This window comes from Ochlerotatus camptorhynchus, unplaced genomic scaffold (genome assembly GCF_037179485.1).
Source record: "Ochlerotatus camptorhynchus isolate MF236.1 unplaced genomic scaffold, CSIRO-AGI_Acam_v1.1 ptg000300l, whole genome shotgun sequence".
Taxonomy (NCBI): Eukaryota; Metazoa; Arthropoda; class Insecta; order Diptera; family Culicidae; genus Ochlerotatus; species Ochlerotatus camptorhynchus.
In genome coordinates this window covers 1436084-1443801 of record NW_027040788.1, presented here as the reverse complement: position 1 = coordinate 1443801, position 7718 = coordinate 1436084, and the positions used below count along the sequence as shown (strand labels likewise).

Here is a 7718-nt window from a genome sequence, read left to right as displayed (position 1 = left end):
TTCATGGATACCATCACTGGCGCTTTTTGCTCTCCGATCTCAGCCAGAACATCAGCGGAACTAGAGCAGAAGTTTCGAATCTCGAATCCTGCTTTTGAGTGCACGTACTTAACATCGTTGACGAGCTGCACAGCCTCTGCTTCCGAATCAACGCTGTCCAGGAAATCATCCACGTAGTGATTTTCTATTATTGCCTTCGCCGCCCTGGGAAAGCTTTCGGCGAACTCGGCTGCGTTTTTGTTCTTAATGAACTGCGCCATACTTGGCGAACAGGTCGCGCCGAATGTGGCTACGTCCATTACGTAGATTTGAGGGGGAGATTCTGGAAATAGCTGAAAAATGAACCTCTGCGATTGTTTATCCAAGTAGCGTATAAGAATCTGATGGAACATCTCCCTTATATCACCAACCACCGCAATATTCCTTTGCCTGAAGCGTAGTAGAACTGACAACAGTGCAACTAATAGATCTGGCCCTTTCATCAACATGTCGTTGAATGACACTCCTCCTACACGTGCTTTTGCATCCCATATTAGCCGAATTTTGTCCGGTTTCTTTGGATTCTGCACCACACCCAGTGGCAAGTACCAAACCTTGCTCGGGTCCGTTGACTGGAGTTCCTCCGAAGTGATCCGGTGTGCATATCCTTTCGCTTCGTACTGTGCAATTGTCTCTTTCACTTTAGCTTCGAGTATTGGATCTCTGCTTAACCGCGTATTTAACGCCCTCATTCGTCGTACTGCCATGGGGTAGCTGTCCGGGAAGGAAAAATGGTCATACTTCCATAACAACCCTGTTTCAAACGACCCGTTCACTCGTCTTGTTGTTGCTTCCATGATTTCACGGGCACGTTTGTCTTCTTCGGCTTCTGGCTTGACTGTCACACTTGATTCCTCGACCGCAAAGTATTGTTTCATCCATTCGTGTATCTCCCGATTTCCCGGATCGCCCACAAGGTGTAGGTTCAACTGTTCCAGCACGGTACCATTATCGGAGTTCTTTCCAAAAATGCACCATCCAAGGCGCGTCTTTGTCGCCACGGGTTCGTTTTCATTACCCTCACGTACTCGCAACGAAGTTAGAAGTCGGACGTGCTCTATCCCTATGATAATTCCCGGAGTAGCATCCTTATAGCTGCGAACTGGTAGACCCTTCAGGTGTTGATAGGCGCTCTGCAGATCTTCGTAGCACATCGTCTGTGTTGGCAAACGGAGCTCCTGTACTGTTCGCACGTTGTGGAGTTTGAACATCTTGCCTTTACCGCCGATCAGCACACTGACACGTTGAGATTCACTTTCCTCCCTCGATATGTTGCCTGTCCAACTCAAAGAAAAGCCGTCGCTTGGCCCTTTGATATCTAACGCTGACGCAATGCTGGACTCAAGCAGTGTAGAAGAAGACCCGTCGTCTAAGAATGCGTATGTATTGATCTGCTGTCCGTTACCGTGAATTGTCACCGGTAAGTAGCGAAACAGGGAATATGCCACCGAATTGTGTAGATTCTGGTGTACTATAGGCTTTGGTTTCTCGGTGGACCCTGATGCGATGGCTGTTTCCTTTTTACCAACTGGTGGACTCCTATCGGTGTGCAGAAGTTTATGATGGTGCATTTGGCAACCGTCTACGCCACATTCCTTCTTAGTCCAGCATGGCCATTTCCGATGAGGCACAAGGCAACTCCTGCACAGGTTCTTCTGCTTAACTGCCTTCCACTTACCATCGGTGTCTAGTGCCTTGAACTGCATGCAATCCGCAATCTCGTGGTTGACTTTGGCGCAATACAGACATGTTTTCTTCGACAACTCCGATCCGTTCTTCTCAGCGCTTGTCGATAACTTCCTTTCCGGTTGATCCTCCGAATGTACATACAGTTTTGGCTTCTCCTTTGGTGACTTGTTGGGTTTTGAGCTCAAGGTGAGAGTGTCGAGTGGTAGTGTAACATCCGAGGCCATCACTACTAACTCAGACATGAAAGCGCTGAACGTCGCCAGGTTAACGTAGGAGTACCTACTTTTGTAGTAAGACCACTGCATTTTGAGCTGAGGTGGAAGTTTCTCGATAAGCTCATGAAGCAATGTCGGATTCCACAGATGATCTACGAGGTTGGCGATGGACATGTGATCCACAACATTCTGTACTGCTAGACCGAACGTGATCTGGGACTGCAGGTTGTCGGACTTCGGCGGAGGAACTGCGCGTAACTTTTGGAGAAGAGAGTGAATCAAAACTTCAGGACGGCCGTACAACCTCCGTAATATATCGATAACGAAGGGTACCGACTGTGGCATCAGCAACCTGCTTCTCACTGCTTCTAAAGCATTTCCCTTCAAACAGCGTTGTAGTCTCGCCAGATTCTCCGAATCACTAAACCCACATGTCTCTGTAGAGTTACAGAACGAACTGTAGAAGAGCGGCCAATCCTGGGGGTCGCCCGAAAAGTTTGGAAGCTCTCTCGGTATCACTTGTCTTGCAGCTAGTTGTTCACTGGAGGGCCCACGAAGCACCGGCACAGTTGACTGTTGGAACTGTTGCGTGAACTGCTGTTGTTGATATGGACCAACTGGAGGAATACCGGAGTATGCTGAACTCGAAACTGGTTGTGAAGCCGTCGTCTCGGGCTGAACTGGTGTAACAATGGTGGCAGGTGGCACCGAAATGTTAGAAGCTACCGGCACACCGCTGTTGTTGATGACCCCCAACGAAGCTGCAGCTGGAAATTGTAGTCGTGTTCCACCCACACCAGTGCTGGTGAGATTAGCGTTGATCCAGGTTGGACTGCAACCGGAACTCAGCATTGGTTGACCAACAGCCGGCGCTGCCGAACTTGGATTTTGAAATGAATACGGATATGTTCCGGCGAAACGAGATGCTGCAGACATCGCAGGAGCGCTCGATATACTTGTTGATACCAAAGGACTCGCATTTCCACTTTGAAAGCAGTTCCCAGTTGAGTTGGCAGCTACCGTCGTGTTGTTCACAGCAGACACACCGTAAGCCGAGTATGTAATTCCATACGATGGAACTCCGACCAAAGACGAGCTGGTGACGTTGTGTTCAGGAACACTTACATTGTGTGATCGACCCAACGCTGATAGTGGTACGGAACTGTTGCCGGGGACGATTGGATATATGTTACTAGCAGCCTGCGGAAGACTACTGACAACTCCTTCACTCAAAGACATTCTCGGCGCACTGCTTGTTACCAGACTGCCAACGAACTTTGGCCCCAGGCCGATGGAAGTGGAATTCGCCTTGTCACCGCCTGCAGGTGCACTACTGTCGACAATCGGAACGTTACTGATTACGACTGGCACTGTGCCTTTGGCGACTGTTTCCAGAGGCGGAACATGAGACGATTTGGGGGGGAAATTAATAACCGACGGAGGAGCACTTCTGTAGACTTTCGGTGGAGCCAAGTTTTGGGCCATCACGTTTAAAGTATCAATTCTGAACGGGGAATCCCATCTGAGAAACCGCGATGTACTTACCGGCGGTTGTTGGATTGCTATTTCAGTGCGAGATACGAAATTACCGGTTGATAAGGCTACAGGGAAAACGTCTGTCCCACAGCCTGTTCTTCCGAAATCTTCTACAGAATTCGGTGTGGAAGTTGATGCTGGACCAGTAGCTACTATTGCAGGAATGTTATCTGCATTCATCGGGATGAACTTTGAAGATTTTATGGTTGACTCTGCGATAGGAATAGATGCTGGAATCGCCGACTGTTGAGCTGCTTCTGAAGTTACGATCGATGGCGACATGCTGCTGGGTGGTGCTACTGTCACTTGTTGTGATGCACCCACTTCCTGCCCGGTAAGCCATTTCCGTACTTTCTCGCGACTGGCTCGACTGCTCAGCCTGGATCTCCTACTGGCACTATCCTCTGCATTGTCCGCTTCTGCCAGGAGCAAAGCATACTTTTGCTTCAGAAAGTTTTCCTCTTCCTCAGCGATTCTCATCCTCGCAGCTGCCTGAGCTGCTTCTTCTTCCAGGATCCTTCTTGTCCGCATGGATTTCTGCTCTTCTAGCATTCTCAGATTGAGATCTACCCTAGATGAGCGTTTGCTTGACATCGAATGACCAGTTGACACTTGGGACTGCAACACAGAATCCTCCTCACGGCACTGGTTGCATCTCCAACTGCGATCAACTTCGGCTATGGAGTCTGTCACTCCCGCGCATCCAAAATGCATCCATATCATGCAGGTATCACAACCGACGAGATTGTCTGCCGTATCTGGTCGATCGCATTTGACGCAATGTTTGCCTTCCATCTTTCGTTCGATCGACTTGATCCAAAAAGAAATCCTTTGAAGTTTGTTTCGGATTGGGAGAGAAACGCGTCCCGATAGCAGGTTGTACCCAGCTTCAAAGGATTTCGTGTTCTCCTCTAATCTAACCCGAAACTATCTTCCAAATTTGGAAATTATTTAATTCCGTACTTGTAACAAGTATTAAGTTTCTAATTTTAGGCAAAACGTCACCCAGTGCAAAGCTGAAGTAATTGCCACCTAGTCACTTTGCATTTACTAGATCATAATTTTATCTAATTAGCCTGATTAGGCAATAATTAAGCGTTACTTTTAAGAATTTAACTTTAATTTTCCTTGTTTTTATTCGTTGTTTCACGTTTGTGTTTCTTCTGTGTCAACGATTTTTATGTTGCCTGTGACGTTTGAGAGCCACGTCACCCGTTGTACTCTCCCTGACGTTTTCGCTGACAGGTCTTGGGTGATACGGAACTCACTCAGCTACCAAACGAGACTGCCCTGTGGTTCCGTTACATTAACCTTAATATCTACACTGAAACAAAGACCATAGTAAGGAATACTATTTTGCAGAAAACACTTATTTTCAATATAACTACGCTTAATGCCGTTAAATCTACCATGATTTCAGTATAGTTGACTAAAAATATAATCAAATTTACTACCATGCTGTCAAAACTACTTTGCTTACTCAAACGGCATAGTAGTTTTGATAGAAAAAATAGTAAAATTAAATGAATTTCGTTTCTGCACAAATCTATTGGTGGGAGTATTTAATTTAAACCATCAATATAGTATTTTTGCCAATAGATTTTGTTTCTGTGTACTTCTTCATATTCATCATCTAAATTTACCTTATTATTATCATCCGTGGGTGAGGCATACTGGATAGTTTCAAGGCTGTGTTTTGGCACCGGTTTAACATGCTTCCAAAATCCCTCGCCACCCATCTGTTCGCTTACCGTTGTAACAAAAGGCCGCCGAATGTAGTCACCAACCGGTGACCTTACATGGTCATACTCGCCGGTCGCCGGTTGAGTCTTGGCCCGTTCATGACGGTCCCGCCCTGATGGCAGCTTGGGCTTTGAAGAAGCCGTCTTAATGCGCCGATACATAGTCGCAAGCTGGCCGTCAGGGTCGGACCGCATGAAACCTGGCAAAATAATCGGCTTAGCATTCTTGCCGGACCGGGTCTGACCGGCATCACGACCATTTGTCACCTTTCTCGCAAACATTCTGGATTTTCTTCTATTTAGATGCTGGGATGGGGAGCGATTGCAGAAACGTCCGTCTTGAAACTTTCTCAGAAGCCTCTTAACGGTTGTTAGGAGCAGCGTTACTTATATAGGCTTTTGGAGGGTGAAAATTATGTTAACATGGTGTTGCTATGGTAGCGACTGGATGTCGATGCGCGTGGGGGGGTAAATCGTGAAAATCGGTTGTTTTGATCAAAGTAGGCATGCACTGAAACGTCATTTTTTTTTCTCAATAGACAACATCAACAGGAATTCAGCTGAAAAACAACGTCCGAGTTTAAGACAAGAGATAACTTCGCCAGAAAGCCAACGAAGCGCTGGAGATTATCCTCAGCGGCTGGAAATCGATAATCTGAGCGTGGGAGGTCCCGGCGGATCGTCCTCTTCGGTGTCAACTTGCAGCAGTGCGGTGGATCAGCAAGCCGGTAGCAGATCTGGCAACCCGCACAGACAGACTTCCGGTTTGTCGAAAACGAGCGGCCCGGTGCTGATCCTGGAAGACTGCCAACTGGGTGCTCCACTGTTTTACTCTTCCGGAAAGCGTGGCTTCTACAGTTCTCGGCAAGGTTACCCCTCGAGCGAGCCACTGAATGCATTTAGGAATGTCGGCAGGTATGGTAGCTCTGTTGTAGATTGCGGTATTGAGAGGGTCATTGATTTGCTTTGGAAACTATCGTGTTTACAGATTAATCGGGCTGTGCTTGCTGCAAAATGAACTGTTCCCGTTGTTCCTGCAACGGCACGTGCTCAAGTACATCCTCGGCCGGCAGATTCGCTTCCACGATTTGGTCTTTTCCGATCCGGTCGTGTAACACAGCAATAGATCAACTGACGGTGGAAGACATGAGACTGCTGTTGAATGGCGTCGGAGACATCCACTTTGGTACACTGATCTCAATAGCGAATCGAACGAAAGCAGCGACAAGTTGCTGAAATTTAAACGATGGTTCTGGAGTGTGGTGGAAAAAATTAGCGACAGAATTTGGTAGGTTTCAATTTGTTTGATTCGAGACATCTACTGCAGGAATTTCCGGCATGCAAAATCTCTAGTTCTAATCAATAATCGTTCAGTACAGGTCTACTTCTGGACAGGATCGCCAGCCCTGCCAGCTTCCGAGGAAGGTTTCCAACCGATGCCATCGGTTACGATCCGGCGGGCGTACGATGCCCATCTCCCGACTGCAAACACCTGCATCTCCCGGTTGTACACCCCTCTCTACTCGAGCAAGGCCGTTCTCCGACACAAGCTGCTTTTGGCGATTAAAACGAAATAACTTTGGATTCGTTTAGATTATGATGATCACCCTACACATCTACACAAGAGAATGTCATATTATGAGGTACAATTTTACGCTTTATTTATTTATTCGTTTTATTCTAACGGACGTTTTTATGCTACAGGAAATCAATCGAGGGATACTTAAAGTGTGTACTTGTGCTTCAGCACCTTTGACGACGAACCCCGGAGGCAGGCGCATAAACAGTTCCTCCTCAAGATCACCGTTCAGAAACGCGTCAGAAGTTCTTCCAGCATAGCCTTCTTGTCGCCATCAGGGCCACAAAGCGCTTCCTTCAGAGTTTTAGGCTCCCCCTGAATCCCAATTTCCACTCGATATACTTGAGTAGGCAGCTGACCCTTCGCAACGCATCTTCGAAGACATCCTCACCCGGATCCATAATGGCCTCATCGTATACCTCGGACAAACGTGGATTATTCGTCGATACAGGAACTACCACTTCGTTGCACTCTCTCATCGAACTGAAGCTGCTCAAGATTTTCAAGACTTTATTCCATGCCAGCGTGCATCCGGCGTCACTGGCGCCAACGATTCTACAACATTCCCCAGAATGCACCATTCCCCAGAAAAGTATGCCATGTATTAGATTGACAATTTTTGTTTATTATAGTCACTCCTGGAATCTTCTTTCGCGTATATAAAAAGAAGAGAAAAACTTCTTAATGGGTCAAAGGGTTTTGGGAGACCTTAATCGATCAAGGGGTTTTCCCTTGTTTGAAAATATAAGAAAAGGAAATTAGTAATTCTTTGGATATACGATAAAGAAGGGAATACTCGCTTCTTTGAATGTATAAAAAACATCATTAATTCGTTAAATATATGAAAAAGAAGGGAATATTCCCTTCTTTGAAAATATAACAAAGAGAAATAATTAATTCTTTGGATATACGATAAAG

The 7718-nt window shown here is 46.6% G+C and overlaps 1 long non-coding RNA gene across 2 annotated transcripts; it reads left to right on the top strand.

The window, feature by feature from the left end:
* Positions 1-6374: 6374 nt before the first annotated feature.
* LOC135707016 (uncharacterized) lies at positions 6375-7338 on the top strand. 2 transcript variants are annotated; one of them, XR_010518200.1, is made up of 3 exons: positions 6375-6509; positions 6596-6864; positions 6926-7338. It is a non-coding gene; the product is annotated as an uncharacterized LOC135707016 (long non-coding RNA). The 2 variants fall into 2 exon arrangements; XR_010518199.1 differs by having other exon boundaries at positions 6376-6509; positions 6601-6864.
* The last annotated feature ends 380 nt before the right edge of the window (positions 7339-7718 follow it).